The sequence below is a fragment of the Coturnix japonica genome, chromosome 6 (genome assembly GCF_054131305.1).
Source record: "Coturnix japonica strain WE chromosome 6, WE-NBRP24, whole genome shotgun sequence".
Lineage (NCBI taxonomy): Eukaryota > Metazoa > Chordata > Aves > Galliformes > Phasianidae > Coturnix > Coturnix japonica.
In genome coordinates this window covers 26505950-26524811 of record NC_140668.1, presented here as the reverse complement: position 1 = coordinate 26524811, position 18862 = coordinate 26505950, and the positions used below count along the sequence as shown (strand labels likewise).

The 18862-nt window shown below is 36.1% G+C and overlaps 2 long non-coding RNA genes across 4 annotated transcripts; both read right to left on the bottom strand.

Moving 5' to 3' along the window:
- Positions 1–2140: 2140 nt before the first annotated feature.
- Positions 2141–4566, bottom strand: LOC146760536 (uncharacterized). Its single transcript, XR_014947769.1, has 2 exons — positions 4446–4566; positions 2141–2359 (listed from the first exon to the last, which is right to left on the bottom strand). It is a non-coding gene; the product is annotated as an uncharacterized LOC146760536 (long non-coding RNA).
- A 2920-nt stretch (positions 4567–7486) lies between these two features.
- LOC107319220 (uncharacterized) lies at positions 7487–18766 on the bottom strand. 3 transcript variants are annotated; one of them, XR_004308619.2, is made up of 6 exons: positions 18503–18766; positions 14345–14463; positions 11021–11117; positions 10668–10758; positions 8651–8717; positions 7487–7638 (listed from the first exon to the last, which is right to left on the bottom strand). It is a non-coding gene; the product is annotated as an uncharacterized LOC107319220 (long non-coding RNA). The 3 variants fall into 3 exon arrangements; XR_014947764.1 differs by lacking the exon at positions 18503–18766 and having other exon boundaries at positions 7501–7638; positions 11021–11073; positions 14345–14460; XR_014947763.1 differs by lacking the exons at positions 10668–10758; positions 18503–18766 and having other exon boundaries at positions 7501–7638; positions 14345–14465.
- Between the last annotated feature and the right edge of the window lie 96 nt (positions 18767–18862).

The following is an 18862-nucleotide window of genomic DNA, read 5'->3' as shown; positions in this document are numbered from 1 at the left end:
GCCCAGGAGTGCATCCTGATGGGTTTTGGATATCTCTTAATATTCCTTAATGTACTTTCTGATTCCGGTGCTTGGTCACCCACATGAACAGCTAGCTTTTGGGCTCAGAACACAATGTGTAAGGAAAAGTATGTCACGAAAGTAGAACTACCTGTAGGAAACTGGTATGCCTTTACCAACCTCCTTTGATGAACATTCTGTTACTCAAGAAAAATAATGAGAGAATGAGAGTTAGAATAAATCTGCACTGCTATATATTCTGTAGAAAAGGAGTATTCAAGATCATCATTTTATTACAAACAACCTACTCAAATAACACTATTTGTCATCTGGCTGGAATGTGCTTCTGACACCTAAGTTTGTGTTTGAGTATCTTCAGATTACCCTGCCATAACAACCATGGATTCCAGTGGTGGGCTGATAGCAATAATACAGTTTCCCCCCGGAAACTGAAGTTTCAAGCCATAGCATACTTGGATAATACAATTTCAATCCATTCCACAATGGTATAGATCGACCAAGATACACAGTCAAATGATGATCTCCTTCATAGGTATGCTCATTCAAACAGAATGCAAGCTATATACCAAATGCTCTAGCAAAGGCAAATGGGAATGCACAAATAGAGATGATATTCTCAGGTTCAATTGCCTTAAAATATCAGTACTACTTCTGACATGCCAACAGAGCTCCGATTAAATATGGTTGTATTCTTTCATAGGCAGATTCAGTCTGGTGTTTAATTTTCAATGTTAAGTACTCTCTGTTTGAAATACATTTGCAGAGAAAAGTATTTAAGGCTCCTATTTTAAGCCACTGAGATGGAATCATCCCCAAAACATGGGCTCATGATTGTCATCATATGGCAGTTACTGCTATATTAAGTGTGCAGTGAAGTAGCAGAGGCTTGTGTTACACACACAGACTCCTCATTTTCACTCCCATTATCCATCACAGCAGAAGCTACTGGAAAATGGAGTACAAATCACTCTGAAATTAACAACAGTAAGTTGAGCTGGTTCTGTGCTCTGTCATTTCCAGAACTGGATGCCTTTGTTTTGCACCTCTAGGGCTGCCAATATGCATACATAGCTGCCTTTCTTCTGCTTCTGAAGCACAGTGTCCAGCCAATACAGAAACCATTATGAAGTACGAAAACCGCACATATTTCCACCGCAGAACAATAACAAGATCTATACTTTGATTTCCTAGGAAATAGAAATTGTAGCTATACTTCCTGTCAGCCCATTCCTTTGAACATGTTCTCTTCATAATTTGGGTTCTGAATCTAGTTTAAATGGCAGTTAAAAATTGTATGTGGCAGAACACAATGAAATTTAGCTTGACAGCTTGGACATCAAAACTAAAAATAAATGACTTCACATCCAAATAATAAGTAATAACAATGTTAGCCTGCATAAGAATAGCAGGACTGGATTCAAATACAATATTAATTTTAGGGATATGAGTGACTAGGGAGAGACAGAGGAAAAGAAACAAATCCTTCATATAGCAATAGTCTCTTCTTATCCCCCAGGCAACTGGCTGCCTTTCACCTCAGCGGCAGAGCAATTATGTGGCATAATGACTGCAGTGCAAATAAGCAGAGAGATTTTATTAAACCAAATGAGCAAATCATCTGCGTATTATTGCGATTTGATTGACAGTGACAAGTGTCGAGCAGACACGGATGTGAATATGATAAAGAAGCTTGCAGGAAAGCTCTTGATAATGTTACTCTTGATAAAGTTGCTCGGCAAACCTCTCTAAGTAAATAAAGGGGAAAGAATATGATGCATATTAATTCACATAGTTTGCAACCTGCCACAGGACTAGAGGAAAAGTTGCAATAGGTTCAGCACATGGCATTTCATATGAATTCTAAAATTGCATTTATGAGTCTCATAGACTTTACAATAATATATTAATATTAAAAGTAAAGGTCATTCCACATAACAGTTAAGCTGCCTGAGCTTCAACCTTTATATCAATAACAGGCTCAGGCTGAGGGCAACTGGAGGAAGAAAACAAGCAGGAATGATCTGAGTAATGTAAAACGTTACTTTGAAAGACTGCTGCCTTTTGCTGGGATGTCCATTTGCACACCTGTCCTTTCAGTGGACAATTACATTTCTAACAGGCCTACCATCAGATGGATTAAATCAATACCTTTCATGCAGAGGTAATGTGACAACCTTCATGCTCTGCAGAAGCAGCTCTGACATCAGTGGCTCCTGATGACATCAGAGGTGCACAGATTGCAAAGTTTCACATCATAGCAGTCAGCGTAGAGCTCATGATAACTACTGGCACTTGGAATGGATTAACCAAGGTGACTGGGAAGCTTTGACAGCAACACCTGTGGAAAAAAAGCAGTAGGAATAAATCACTAACATCATGAATAAATTCAGGCTTATGGGTTTAAATTGTGTTACTGGATAAAACATGATAAATAGTTGTTTTTTCTCCACACCATCTTTTAGTTATTATTTTAAGTGTGAACAGGGACAGCATTATGCACCATTTGGGTTAGAATTCTTTTGCCATCAAGTGTCATCAAAAGGAAGATTTTCAGCCTTTGAGAATTGTGTCTGAGAGGAAATACTCTTGTCACTGCAAAAATGTAGAAAGCATTTCTGACTCTTGTTTTAATGCTATTTATAATTAGCGATCATTATCACATTCTGAATATCTATTTGGATGTATTCCAGAAAGACCAGTTTTGCAAGGTTCCATACTCCGAGCTGGTTCCTACAAATCTTATGCTGTATTTTAACTATGCAGCTAAAATTCAGCAGAGGCATTTAAGAGCTGACAGAATAACAGAGGCTTAATTAAAAAACAACCATTTAATCTCTCTACAACTGAATTATGAGAAAAATATCTCAGATACATTTCCATGATGAGAGTGTTCTGATGAAGAGTTCAAGTGGTATGAACTAAAATATATAAATATATCTATGTTGTATAAACTCTTTCTGTAATATTTTACTTATAAAATTATTATTTAACCTTTAAAAGCACAAGGAGACAAATTCCACAAAAATGTAGAAATTAACCAAAAAAAAAAGTGTACTAAAGTAACTCTTCTATTAAGCCTTATTGTTGGAGGTGAATTAGCAACTCGTGGATTATATGAATACTCAGAATGAAGTTTCAAGGTTCTAAGTGGAGTAAAATGTAGGAGAAGTATAGAAATCATTCTCTGGACACCAGAATCGAACTATTAGGATAATAATTTTCTATGCATTGAATTTGTTGATGAGTTCTTCGTTTTTCTTTCTTTCTTTTTAAAATATACTTTGAATATTAACTTTTTCTTTCTTTGAAGGAAGATGGGTTTAAGAAGTAGCATAACCTATAAAATTTAGGTGTGCCTAATATTCTTCAAAGCCTCTCCGAGTTGACTCATCCTGGTTATTAAATATAAAAGTAAATACTCTGATTACTTTCAAAACCTAATTACCACTACTCAACATTTTTAACCTTAAAGCAGTTAAAGATATACATAAGTAAGTAAAGGTCCAAACACCAATTCTGGAGATTAAGTTTTCCTCTAGGAAAAAGTTTCAGACTGTACAATGAAATTCATCTTTAGGTTTTAAAGTTTAAACATGAAGTAGATTGTTTTTAAGTTAGATTAAGCTGGATTATTAGAAAATTTCAAGACTTTCCCAACCATTGCAAAAAGGAGAAACAAAATATTCAAAGATCTTGCGTTAAAATTATTGACACTTGTGTCATGCTGCAAAAATAGAAATGAAAGTAAATTATTCTATTTCTGTGAACTGAGAGTGCTGAAGCAATACCTTCCACTTCCAGCATCTGACTAGAACTTCTCCTCTCTGTCCTTAACCTTCAGATTCCCTTAGCAGTGTCATATGCAATGACAGGTGTGTGTGCATCCTCAGTTTTAAGTTCTAAGTAACATACATACACAAAGTTAGTGATTTTCCAAAACTTTGGGAGAGAAAACAACCTTCCAAAGTTGTTTGGAACAGAACTGAGAGGAAGAATGAATGCTATACAACTCCTGTTTGAAAATATTACGATAAGTCCCTTTTATGTAAAAGAACCACCTCTGTATATTCTATGCAAAGTAAGGATGGATATGCAAGATTGTAAGCTGAGTGAAACCAGACATTAGATTACTGGGCAGATTGAAACACTGACTCACTTGGTAACCTATCATTAAAATCTTATCTGCCTTACTACTTTAATACAACATTTAAAGGTAACAAAAATTTGCAAATAGTCCATTCTTGGAGTATTAAGAGGAACATTTTATACTTATTTTCTTAAATACCATTTTTGAAAACTGATATTTTTCTAGATTTTATTAAATGTCAAATGAAAGCATTGGCAGGTTTGCTCCAGTTTTCTAAAGAAGTTCAATTGATATTTTTAAGAATGTATAATAATTAAGGACTTAAAAAAATACTCACATAAATAGACGGAAATAGTAGCATACTTCAAACCACTTTTGCATCATACCATCCAGAGTTAGCATCGGTCATAACATGCTGTAAGTACATACGACGACCCTTGTTCTCTTCTAGTGCTGACTGTAAGAAATAAGTACTTTGTGCATAATGACAAGTTCAAATAACAACTTATTACTTTAAAAATCACTTAGAAGCTTTCAAACCAAAGGATTCAACTGTACTTCAGAAAAAAAATAATGAATTACATGGAGAAGATACATGAATCTCTCTCTGGGGAGGCTGATAACATTTGTTAAATTAGGAAACATTTCAGAATTAAAATACATGTATATTGGCTAAATTACAGGAAACTTTAAGCAAGTATCTGCTCTGAGAGCTCCAGCTCACAGCTCACCTCTGAGTAGCCCAGTGAGAAATTACTCTGATGATAAAAAAAATCATGATTAGTTTCTGTTTCATTTGAGAAACTGAAAATGGGTAAGCCAAGTGCTAGGGCAGAGCATCACCTCCCCAGAGGTACCACTCAGCATTGACCTGGTGCCATCTGTTAGAGCCTGAACTCTGACACAAGAGCAAGATAAGGCAAGTATGATGGGCATTCAGCCAGGATGTGCAGTCAGCAAGTCCAGAGGAAAGGCTACCTTTCTGAAACAGATCATGCAGGGGTCACAGAATTAGCTAATTCAATCACATTAGAGTAAACCCTGCGCACAACAGAACAGTCTATAAGAACTAAAGGCAATCACAAAACACCAACAGTTTTCATCTCAACCTTTCATGCTTTCCAGTTAAATACATCATTGAGGTAGGAATCAGCATTAAAAAAACAAAAGACAACTAAGCCCAATTACATTAGTTGCCTTGCTACAATTTATCAATGATTTTGGTACTTTGTATGATACCGATGCTAATAAACTATATCAGAAATATGAGATCATTATTTTTATTTCTTTATTTCTTTATTTTGGGGGGGGGGGGGGGGTGTTGGGGCTATATTTTGTGAGGGGAAGAAGCAGAACAGTTAAAATAGTCACGTCTGAGTCTCAGCACTGACCTTGTGCCCACACACTGGCACACAGGTTGGGCCCATTCTGTTTCCAGCATCCCAGTCACACCCCCAGCCCGGCCTCCCCAGTCACCAGGCTGCTGGATGACATCTCAGACAAGTTAATCCTATTTATCTGTCAGATGATTTCATGTCAGCGTGTTAAACTTGTGTTCTACACCAAACCCCCGAACCGTTACCAGGAATATCACAAAAGGACTGAAGTAGGAGGTTGACAATAACAGTAAAAGGGGGATTTTTTTTCTCCCCTTTCTTTAATTCAGACACTCAAAGGAAGAAAAACATGCCTCCAGACCAATGAACATGCAATTTTATGAGAACGAGCATATGCTTAGCAGTGGATGCATTTCTGTTGCTCAGGGTGGCACCAGAAGTTACACGCTTTATTTTTCATTCTCTTCAGTTGTAATTTCTTGGTCATTTACCTCCTCAATAATAATGTTTAGCAGAGTAAAATAATGCTTTAGGCTTTAAGTCTTAAAGGTTCTTCCCCCGTTGCCCTCCTCAGTAGGATGACTGATTTCAGCCCTTTAGAAAAATAAGCTTAGTTATGAGACATTAGTGGCATTATTGCCTCCTTTAATATTCGTGACAGTCTCCCACAAATGTATCACAAGTTGGCATTTATTAGTGCTAGGCACAAGTAAGGGGCATGTTATTTGATTTGAATAACAGCTTGGAGCTACAGTTTGAGTCCAGAAATATATTAGTCAGAAACAATCTCATTTAATAACACAGAAACTAATAAAAGAAAAGTATTCCAACTGATTCAAAATTGAATTTATGAATATTGCTTAGCAGGATTAATGATCAAAAACTGAACCTGTTTGTCATGTTATAACAGACTTTTCGATTTAAATGCAAAACTAGAAGTCAATGAGTCCAATGGATTGTATATTGCTTTGAAGAAAACCAGTTCATTTTACACATAAGCTTTGAAATTGGCAATAAACTTTAATTACAGGGTCAGATAATCAAATTATAATCAAATAGCCTCACATAAAATCTATGTTTGAAATTAATGAGATACAATTCTACCAGTCTGTAATATTGTACCTCTGAAACTTACTAAAAGACATTTCATTTTCATTTAAAAGTCACCTTAAGGACTTTTCCCTCAATTTCTTGTGCACAGCACAATTTTATTTGGAAATGTCTCATTTTTAGACCACACAGTTCTAAAGATTTTTGCATATGGAAAAATCGTTTGTTATTCCAGAGGGTTCTTTTTATTGATAACAAGAATTTTAATATAGCAACATTAGAAATCTTTCAAGCAGATGCATACTTATGTGTTTTTAGAGAAAGCCACAGTTCAGATAATAAAGCTGTATAGTTGTTCAAATGCACATACTTATTAAAATTTTCATTTAAGATCAGATTTTTCATGACTGATCTTAACTTGCAAATGCAAACATACTCATTAATGTGCACTACTGCATCATCTCTTTCTTTTCTGCTGTATACAACTGTGACAATTTCTCCCTAAATGCTTTACCTTCCTTGGAACAAGAAATATCTCTTATATTTGAGAGAAAAGATAGAAAGAATAAATCCAAACTTACTCTGGCTTTCTCAAAGACTTGCTGTGTGGCTTCAAGCAAGTCACACTGTATTTTATAGCTAAGCTTTCTCAAGTGTAAAATGGCAGCTTAGCACACTTCTGTACAACTTCATTGGATTTATCATGGGACCTTATTAAATGCACTACCATTTTCAAAATGAAGATGCAACATTTAAGGCAGACATTGTCAGACCTTCTTAAACATGCAACTCTACAAGTACAGAAAACGCCAAGTAATTATCAATCTACTCAACAATAATAGAAGTGCTTGATGGCACATAATGTAACTTTTAAACCCTATAATATCTTAGAGGTATAGTTGTAAGATTATACAATAAAGCAAAACATTTGTACTTTAAAAAAAATCAAGCTATTACAAGTTAACAATAATCAATCATCAGAAGTACTTACCATAATTAATCATCTACTTAGGTGGACCACAACAAGGAAAATTTGATGCATTGACAAGAAAACCGCTCCTTTGTAAACTGGGTGTGAACATACGGTAGTTAACGCATCACATCTCGCTCAGGTTCCAGCAGGGCAATACCTTTCTGCAATACCTTTCAATGGGAAATGAACACAAGTGAATGCTATCGTTTCGCTTTCATTATCAATATAAATGCAAAAAACATCAAGCCCAAACATGCAACAGCTCTAATTCTGTCTGCATTCCTTACATCTTGACTTTTTTTCCTCCCTCATGTAATGTTTTACAGCTACATGTTCCTTCTGCTTTAACCAGTTTCTCAGTGTTATGGTCCCTCACAGAGGACAAAAGACACAGGGACAAATCCAATTCATCTAGTAAGTATCTAGAAACGTGCAAGAAACTTTAATTGAATCTGGTGGTTGAACACTTTCAGGTCACAAAAGAAAAGAGAAAGTCTATGACTGACACTTGCAAATGAGAATTGTAAATGCATTTGTACAGCAGCAGTTCTGGATGAACTGCAGAGCAGAGAGAAGGTCCAGCCCAATGCTTTACACGTCAATACCTTCTTCAGAGAGATGTTTTGAACTCTAATGGTGACAAGGTAGAATGATATGGACCACACTGGCTAAAGGGTGAATTTTGATGGTAATTAAGATCGACAAGACACCTCAAGAAACAGTATCTTTTCCAATTTTTCATATCCAATCTCTTGACTTTCATAGATCAGTAACTAACTTGATAGCATTGTTTAGCAACAACAGTGCAGCGTTTGTGGTGCCTTCATAGAAATAAAGCTAGAGGAGAAAGCAGTTGTGAATATTTCACCTGCATCGTTGTGACCAGGTGAAACTGCAGCTCGGTGCAGTAGCTGACACAGTGCACAAACAGCCTGGAGGTTAGAGGTAACCCACTGAAGTGTACCAGCACCATTCACTTTGCACAAAGTTTCTCAGTCTTTGGAGTTAGGATTTTCTTTTTTTAGAAAAAGATACATTTTGGAGAGGAATCTAAACTCCTTCTGTTTGAATGTAACACAGTGTTTTAACTGTTGGAGGTATTATTACCCCCAGGATTACTTGCCTGAGTTTTGAAAGAAACAAATAAACAAACAGCACCACTGCATTCAAAAGCTTACGAACCTCCACTTCTTTTCCATTTGAAAAGAAACAGATGTGGAAATCAGGTGTTCCGTTTAATCCTGCGTACCTATGAAGAATGTAAAAAACATTTGAAAAAACAGATGGAAATTATTTCTTTGCTTCTTTCTTCAAAGTCTTCATTAGCCATAATCATTATATTGAGGCGATTTTACTGAAATCCTTGTTATTACATCATATATTTGCTATGAACAACTCTAAGTCTTTGAACCCAACATATTCCATTCATTATTTCTCATATATGTATTATTTTTTAAATTGGATCCCTGAAAGGAATCCTGCTTTCTTTTCTCTTAGGATTGGAGACACTGTGAAAGGAACACATAGGTGTCCTTTTCTTGTAGAGTTTTTAAACGTTTGCAGAAATAAATACAATTTTTTTCTACAGGTTTTCTACTTCATGCAAGTTCCTTTCTTTAATTATTAATTAATTTTCAGGAACTTCATGCAAAAGAATTAGCATCACTTTCAGTTCATAACAAGCACAGAATGAAATCACTTGAGACCTTTTACAAAGGTTATCCTTAACCTAGAAATCTAAGCACTCTTGATTTCCTTTAGTGGAGAGAAATGAATCCTTCCCCATGGAAGGATGCTCCATGAAGGTTTGTTTAAATTCCTGATGAGTCACTTAGTGAAGGAACTTGTCTTTCTCTACAAATCAGACAACTTGACAAGCTTAGTAAAGGAATTTAGATCTTCAACCTCAGCCCCAGTGCAATTACCCTTTCCATTTAGCCAACCTCTTGGTTTCTTACCACTTTATGAAAACTCTCAGAGTTGCTGAATTGTGCGAACCTGACTCAGGGCAAGCACAAAATGCAAAATGCCAGTGGCAAAAAAACCCACTTTATCAGCTGCTTGTCCATCTTCAGCACAGGTTTCAAGATTCTACTTTCAGCAACTCATGGGACCAAAATATAAACAAAAGCTGCTATTCCCAAGTTCACTCATTCCTTTGAACAACCAATTCTCTACTGTCATGTTTATGGAAATACTTGCAACTAGCAATCAAAATGCCATATGAATGCATCAGTAGCTTTGCCATGATTGCATTCAAGTCTGTGGCATGCTGCGGTAGATCTGTAACTGCCTGCCAAGTTTCCCTCAAGATACCTGAATCTATTGAATCACTGAATGAGATGCACGTTCTGTCCTGATCATAAATTTCTAACTACAAAAATAGTCTTTAACCTCAGCCATGAGTTACTCTTGCAATTATTTGTCTTTGGAAAACTCTTACCCCTCCATGCCCTCCCCCTGACCTCCCACCCTAGCAATAAGCTAGCAATATCTCAAACCCTTTGTGTTCCTGTGTCAACACAATCCCCAAACTGTAAGTGTTAGCAGCTGTGCTCAATATGAAAGGGTTTTTGAAACACACAGAGAGTAAAACAGGAGCAATCACAAGAGCCTCTTTGACTCCCAAAATATTAAATCACGCACTGCTGATCACTGAAATGGTTTCTTTTCCTTGCCCAACTTATGTAGTGGTTTTGCTATTTTGGCCAATCTACAAATGAACCTTTTGTAATAGAAGGCCTAAAAACTCTAAACACATGTGTGCATCCAAAGAGCTGGCAAGATTTTTGACAACCTCAGCTTTCTTTTCATTGTGAAAGTTTATCCTCACTGATTGTATACTCAAAATAATTTCCTTGTTTTAAAAAGTGTTCACATTTCTTTGGATTAAGTTTTGAATTCATGCTGTAAAGTTACTGTGTTTATAAATGTACCAGTTCCTGCTCATCAAGATTATACCTAAATCAAAATACAACTAGGCTAGGCTGAAAAGAGAGCAAAAGTGGTGTGTCAGCCTGTAAAACATGGTGACACACCAAAAAAGACAAAATCATCACTTTAAGTGACCAGAGGCCATGTCCATCTCCTTGACTAGGCTTCCTTTTGTGCAGCTACATGAGAACAATGTGATTCTGTGATTCTGTAATCATGTATTCATGAGAGATATAAAAAAGAAAAACCGATAGAAACACCCTACCTTGAAAATTTCCAAGTACTCAGTACTGTGACTATTTCCTTTAGTTGAACGGGAGGCCAGGTTGAGGAATTTTTATGCCTCTCTGCTTTATCTGTGATAGGAAATGTAAAGAAATTTCCCTTAGCAACTATTTAGCAGTCAGTAGCTAAACTCTCATAAACTGTTCATACACAAGAACTAAGAACTAACAACTTTTTATTGCCATTTTTCATACTTAACCCTTTCCCCTGATTTTTGTATTATTCCCTACTTTTTCTGTTCTGTAAGCAAACATTTTATTTTTATTTTTTAACCCACGTGAGATTAATTATTTGATAGAGTAACATTCAGGCAACAGTAGAACTTGCACTTACTTTTCACTCAGTTTCCACTTTCCTCACAAATGGGTGTTCATTCTTCTGACTGACTGTTCCAAAACATGGAAAACCTATGTCAAATTGCAATTCACATCTGCATTGCAAAAGAACGTACAATGAAATAGCACTATGTCAGCTGTCTAGCCACATAAATAGTGTAACTATTTCTAAACTTCATCTTAAAATTAGATTAAGGATAACATACAGTCTGTTTAACATTAAGGTCCATAGCAGCACAAAATCAAGAAGATACAAACAGCCCATTTGTACACTTAAAATACTAGAAGGGTGCTCATCATCTGAGGAATAACATCCTTAAAGGGCATCTCAAGATAGAGGGAGTAAAAACCTTGGTTATTGTTTAAAGGAACTGAATAAATATACGAGGTAAGATAGGACTTCCTGTGCCTTTTAGCCTTTTGCTGATAAAAACTACCTGATATTTAAGCTAACCACACCGGGATACCAACACGCATAACCTTATTTGCTGCTTTTCTGGGAATAATCAGAGATTGGATACTTCAACTTGGACTGAAGCTCAGTTTGAAGAATGCTGACCCAAATTAAAGGAGAGAGTTTATGATATTGAACACTGTGAAACAGTGGAGCCCCAGAATCCGCAGCCGCCATCAATAAGATTTTCTTTCTCATGACTGTAGGTGGAGCCATAACATAAGTAAATACCCTCTTGGCAATACAAGTTTGGAATTTGGCAGAATGTACTTGGAGGCTTTTCAGCATTTTTTCATTATTGAGGTTTTAATTTTCAGTACAAACAATGTGTGAAGCCCGCTGTTTTCCTGGTTTCTCAATCTGCAGAGCCAATTCATTTCTCCTCAAAAGTCCGGAAGGAAAGAAAAACTGTTGTTCAACTTTTATTGTGTCCAGCAATTATCACCTAATTTAAACTTCTCTAACAATTTCTCTGCTTTAGGGCACCTCCAGGGCTGCCAGTCCAGCTGAATTCATTTAGAAAATTAAATCCAAACCTGACTATTCTTATTCATCCTCTACACGAATTGATGTGATTTTGTGCTACTGTACTAAAAGGAAAGGCAATAGCACATATTGTGGATTTTATTGTATTACATATAAAACATATTGCTGAAATACAGACTGTAGGAGTCTCAGGGAGGAGAGAGAGAACATAGCACCATCTGACTGAAAGATGTTGGATAAAAGAGTTGCTATTTATAGGAGTAAAGTATGTCTACAGTTACCACTGTGACTAACAATACACGGTTCACGACTATAATTAATCCTTTCCTTCCTATCCCTCACTTATTCAAAAAACAAAGTATTGATTCTCTGCAGCAAAATAAAACCTCCATAAAACCAAGCAGAAATGCAGAACTACGGCCCAAGTATTTTTGTTTGTTTTCTGATGCACACAAGAAGCAAGTAGTATCACTAATGTTCAGGGGATCAGAATGCATGGAAGATTAATGAGTAACGAATTGTTATTTGGAATCATGGTATGGGCATGAAAAGCTGCAATTACCAGAAACAGTTTTAAATTTATTATTATTCTTTTATGAAGTTAAGGAATACTCATCAGATCACTCCAGATCACATTTGGCAAATCTGGCTGGTTCTAAACACCACATACCAAAAAGTTTGCATGGCCAAAAGTCACTCTCAAAAGAGCAGGAGAGATCAAAAGGACAAAGCTATACAGCTCACACACAGAAAGTAGAAATAAGGACTCTGTGCTGCACTACAGAATTGAATTGGTACATTTCACTCCCTTTAAGGTTCTGCAGTTCAAGGAAACTGCAAGCCCATGTGCTGCCTTCTGTAGTCACAAGGAGGTTTCTTGAGCCACACTCAAATGCATATGAACTGCAGATGATTCAAAAGCTATCAAGCGTTCACAAATCCTCATATCCCTAAATTTATGTGAAACAAACAGGTAGAGGAGTTTATTTTCAGCCCGAGGTTAACTTCTGCTAAACATTTGTGAAACTTCTGGTTTTACAAGCCATATCTATCCAAAATTATTACTATTTAGTTTATGCTTATAAAAGTTATCTTCAGATTGTACGGCAAATTTGTACAATTGTCAGTTCATGTTACATCGCTCCACGATGGGACAGATCACCCCTTGAAGTAGCCAGTACTTCCAAGTTCAACAAATTTAAATTGATAATAGACTCAGAATTTGAATCAAATCTGAACTACTGATTAGGCAGGTCAATTACATGCCCTATACGTTTCATATAAATTTCATATTTAATGCCAGTAATAGCCATGAAGGTGATTATCCAATTGAAACCTATTTGCTGATTCAGTTAACATGTTATGTCAATAACAAAAGCACTTGGGAGTATCCAGGTTTATTGCAAAGTAATGGATTCTCAGATGAAAAATACCATTTATCTATCCTATTTATTACAAAAGATCTCCTTCAGTTGCAATGGAGCCATTCAGCCTTATAAGTTTAAGAATACATTGTACTGAACTGCACTGCATCATTTATTAATTTCTCTCATTTTGAAACAGTTGTTTCACGGTCATTTATGAAATGCAAAATTGTCTATAAAGACATTTTTTTTAAGCCAATGAGCAAACAGTTGTTTTCTTATCACTCAGAAAATTATACTAAATGACTGATAATGACCCTCACCAGCTACTTTAATGAAATTAAAGTCATAAAACAGAGGTAGCTGGTAATTAATACATATGACCTTCTCAATGCAAGGGAAAGCTCTTCATGTGCAGATGAATTATATTAAATTTAACCTATCCAGATGCTGAGATGTGCTCCAAGATACATCGTATGAAACATCATAGAAGTCTGTGTGCTCTAATTAAATAAAAGATCCATACTCGGCCTAAACAAAGTAAGATTAATCTGCTTTTAAAGGGTAACCAATCCAAAAGATACCCCCAAACCCATCTGTGAGCTATGATTATTTCAATCTGTAATTACATGCACAATACAACCTAACAGATCTAGATATTACACAATGTTGAGAGATGTATTTATCTCTGTGTATAAAAATATGTAAGTGAAAGAAAAAGAACAGAAAACATCAGCTCTATACTAAAACTAGTGGCAGAGAGAGTTGCTAACTTTCTCCACAAGTGCCTGTCCTAAAAATATACGCATGTATATGAACACATACGTAAGTTTCACATGATAATGCATAGTCTAACTAATATGTCAGTAAAAATATCTAAATAGCTCAAAACCAGGGTAAACTTTCTTAATGAGCAGGAGTTGTGATACCATTTACAATGGTGACAAAATCACTATATTTAAAGCAGCACGGTTTAGTTCAGAAACTTCTTATAACCCCAATGTTTGAAAGCACTTACTTTGAGTTCTCACTTCATGGCTTGGATCACAGCTGTAAAGAAATCTGATCTAACTGGGCAGCATATCTCTGGGTGCCTGGTGCTCACAGACTGAATCGCATATCTGCAGCTTCTACACCCTGAAGAAAAGATGTTACACAATTAGGTTGAACTTCACTTAGTCCAGCAAGACTAGTTCACAGCAGATGGAATGACCTTCATCTCATTCCTGTTTTATGATGAGTTTCTTTTGTCATTTCTGAGCCCATAGTAGCAATATCATGCAGAAATTTGCCTCTTCCAAACACCAGATTTGATTATTCTCACGTTTTGTTTCAGACAAAGCTAGTAATTAGAAAGTATCGTTTCACTTAATCAGAAATCCACCCCATACATACAGACTTAAAAAATAAAAACATAAGCAAAACTCTGACCATTAATGCTGATTTGGGAAGTATTTAACTACAAGGCATGGCTCACAGATGTTTTTGCATCCTCAATGGCTTTATGAGCAAGATAGTTAACTTTGATAAAATGAAAATGCCAAGAACAATTAGCAGGAAGAAAAGAGTCAGGAAGATTTTTGAGGTTATATGGCCATACGGAATAATCTTTCTTTCAAAAAGCTGTAGTAAGTATAGACCATTCTTGTTCAGCAGATGGGCCCTGTGAGTAAAGGAATCCACTGGAAGAAAGCAAAGTATTTGAAAAGGAAAATCATGCCCCTTGCTAGATATTCTGTCAAGTGCACAGAGATGTTAATCCATCTTTTAGCAAGATTAGCTGTCAGATTAACACATTATCCATGTGAGTCACAGCTAGTCTAAACCAAGGATGTGCCTGAAGAATGACGTGCACCCACATAAAGGAAGGTTTACAGAGGCGCAGACTTACAACAGCATTGTGGAATGCAAACCCAGCATTTTCTTTTTTTTTGCCTCTTTTTTTGCCTCTTTTTTTTTTTTTTTTTTTGGTTAATGCTGGCCAAAGCTCTGCAAACAGCCAGTCTCGATTGCTGCATCATGCTGAGCTGATACAAGCCTTGATGTAGATTTGAACATCCTCATGCAGGCCTTGCATCTGCCACACACATATATGTATTAACTCCAGGATGCCTCTATTGTTCTAGACAATAGATATTAAAAACATTAAGGAATTTACTTACTCAAAATGCTCTTTAAATACATGATTTGTAGCCATTCAGGAGCATTCAAATTCTGCAAGGCCAAGTTGAAATCAATTCAATTTAATAACAGAACAGGATAAAATCTGTGAACAGAATGTTTTCTTTTATGAATCAAGGAAGTGCAAATGAAAGCTCACACAAGCAACTGATGGGTGTCAACATCCCTTTTGAAAACCACAATCTGACTATTCCTTCCTATTGTATCTCTCTGATACTAGGGTATGAAACCAAATAAGAATAATTTCATCTCAACGCAACAGTAACCCATTTGGAAAAGCTGGATTCTGGAAATATTATGCTATAAGAGATTGCACTATAGCACATGACTGCAGCTCAGAGCTAAAGATCTTTCCCCCACCAACGTTTTGTTTCACAGTTTTATTTTATTCTTTTTCATTGTGGATTTATTTCTTACCCTTCAGCAGGCCAACAAACCCCATTTTTGAAGAGCCTCTGTATCTTTTCATAACCTCCCTAAGTTAATAACCAAGCTAAATGAAGACAAAACCTGCTCTGAAACAAGCTTTGTTCCAATACATGAAGGTCTGGCAAGAAAAAGAAGCCTTCTTATGGAAGCTGCTTAGCTGAAAAGTCACAGCCAAACATCCCAAGCAGTTTCTGAAGCAGCTGAGGATTATGTGCTGAGTCAGTATTTGCTGTCTATAGGAGCGACTAAAAGCAAAGAAGAAAACTTCCCTACTGCCTTGCTTTTGGCTTTCTTTCTTGGGTCATGAACCAGCTCTAAAGAGTCCTGACTTTATCTGCAGACACGTGGGACAGTTGGTCTCTACAGGCAACACCACATAAGCAACTGAACACAGTTCAGAATACGAATGTTGTGTGTTTATCTTCTAAGGACACCCAGCTGCCATTTAGATATAGTTGACAACTGCCTGCAATTAGACAAATCTGTACAAGTCAGCAAATTTCACTCAGAAAACCCCCCATCAAACCAGCAACAAAGAACACATGAAGAAAACTGTACGTACAATAATTAAGGAATTGAATTCACTCAGAAGTTTCAGATCTCAGACCAAAGAGATAAGACTGAACAAATGAATGCATGCAGCTTTTTTTCTCTCAACACAAGCTTGAGACAATTTACTAAATCAAAATAAATATCTAAATTAATACTCCTAAATACTTGAGGGAGAGAGCAATTTGCTGAACACAACTGTTTGAAAGCAGCACAACTATTTTGTTCTTCAAACCAAGTAGACAACATGAACCCAATATGGAATATAGTTTGATATATACTTTGTTCAAACAATGCAACTTCTGGTTTCATGAGATTTTGCATCAATCAAGTATCTCTTTAATGTCCTTAAAAACAGTACAGGAAGAAGCAAGGACAAGCCCAATCAAGCATTATTCTAATCATCCACATACAGTACACTGCAATAAGGAAAAGGCAGAGCAACTGTCAGAAGCTGTGTACCTACAACCTCACTCATAAGAGATTATCCAGCATATTCCACCAGCCAATACAGCTGTCCCACCTATTTCTTCTCCTCATTTACACCCTCAACATCCACTAGCCAATAAATTCAAAATTAGTGAGAAAAGCAACACAGAGAGAGACACAGTTTATGACTGAAGACTTCCTGAACCCACCAGGAAACCAAAATCATTCTAAATCCTTGTTCAGGCTGTTACTCAGTTTCACTTAGTAACTTCTGACATTCAGCTTACTCCATGGGGAAAATATAAGTAGTAAATATCTTTTTAAAAGTTTATTTTAAACTGAATTATTGATGTGATTATCCTAGATAAAAAAAAGGATGTTTCATATTGATAAATTATGGTAATTCCCATCCCTTTATTTCATCTTAAATAAATCAGTGTAGGGTTAGAAATCATCTGGTTTAATGTTGATAGCAATGAAGTAGTATAGCAAAAGTTGAACACTGAAAACAGGTTTTATATGTGTTTGAGGCAAGGGACATTTTTTTTCCCTCTGCTTGAAACATTGTTTGACTTGTTTCCCCTTATTTCATTCTATATTTCAAAACAGCATACTTTTCTTAGTAGACAACGAGAATGAAAGCAAGAAACTGCATTAAATAAATCTCCAAAGTCTCTCTAACAGGCTTCAGGCAATGCTGTACTTTTTCTTTCAAATATTTCCATGTAAAATCAGATGTTAACTCTCTGAGTGAACCCATGTGCAAACTCTTTATTCATCAGATTAATGGCTGTGGAGCAACAGGCAACTGAACATATTCCCACTCACATAAGGTATTCATGGCTTTCCAGAAAACTTCACATTATTGCAACTACTTTTCAGTCAAATATGTTGCATCTAGTAAAGAAAGAAAGGAATTATGAAAGTGTTTAATGGCAAACTACAGTAGATGTATTGACACAGGGAGGAATTTGTTTCTTTTTAACCAGCATGTGCCTATTAATTTGACATGATTTTTTTTCCTTGCCATACATTTAGGGGGGTGTTAAATACTTTATTTTATGCTCTACTCATTTTTCCGCCCTCTTTTTTTTCCCTCAGAAATATTGTCAGATACCTGCTTTCGAGGTTGATCATCCTACATCTTTTCAGATCTACTCAATTAGATCCATTAATTGATCTGGCTCAGTTTGTGAAAGATTACAAATACATTTGTCATGCTTTTTGAATTAATACAGATAAATTTACAGCGTATGTTCTGTTTACAGTGAAACCTCGTTAAAATGAACATTTTGGAGCTGCACCACAGTTCAAATGAGAGGAAGTTCATACTTGTGCAACACAGCAGTTGCATGTTCAAATATGTATTTTCATATCTGCTAATGACTTCAAAGCATACATGCTAAACCATACATTCTTGAAACGATGATAGTGGCTGGAACAACAGAAATAGTGGCAAATGAGCAAACCACAGAGTGATAATGTCACGACTTGATTACAGAATAGATAAATTCCACTGCTACCCCAAACTTAAAATTGTGTACAGTTCATGGTGTCTGGCATGCAAAGAAGACAAGAAAAAACAAACCTCAGTAATTAGAACCCATGACTTGTATTGCGCTTCAGCTTTCATAATGTCATTTCATTTTCCAGTTTAAAAGCATCTTCTATACTGCTGAACGTGGTATACTGCTGAAGAGTTCCTCTGGGCAACCAAGTACACAGCCTGATGATGCAGAGGCTTACAGGAAAAGTTTCATTTCATGTTTCAAGGCAGATGACTTACAACTGAGAAGTCAGAACAAAGGTCCATCTCTCTGATTACCCTGAATTCTGCTATGTCTAAGTACACCTAAAGAATCACAACAGAGCAAGAATATATGGCACATCCTCTCAACATTTTTGCACCTTCTACCCATTTTCAGCTTGAGATATTTCTAAGCCAGAA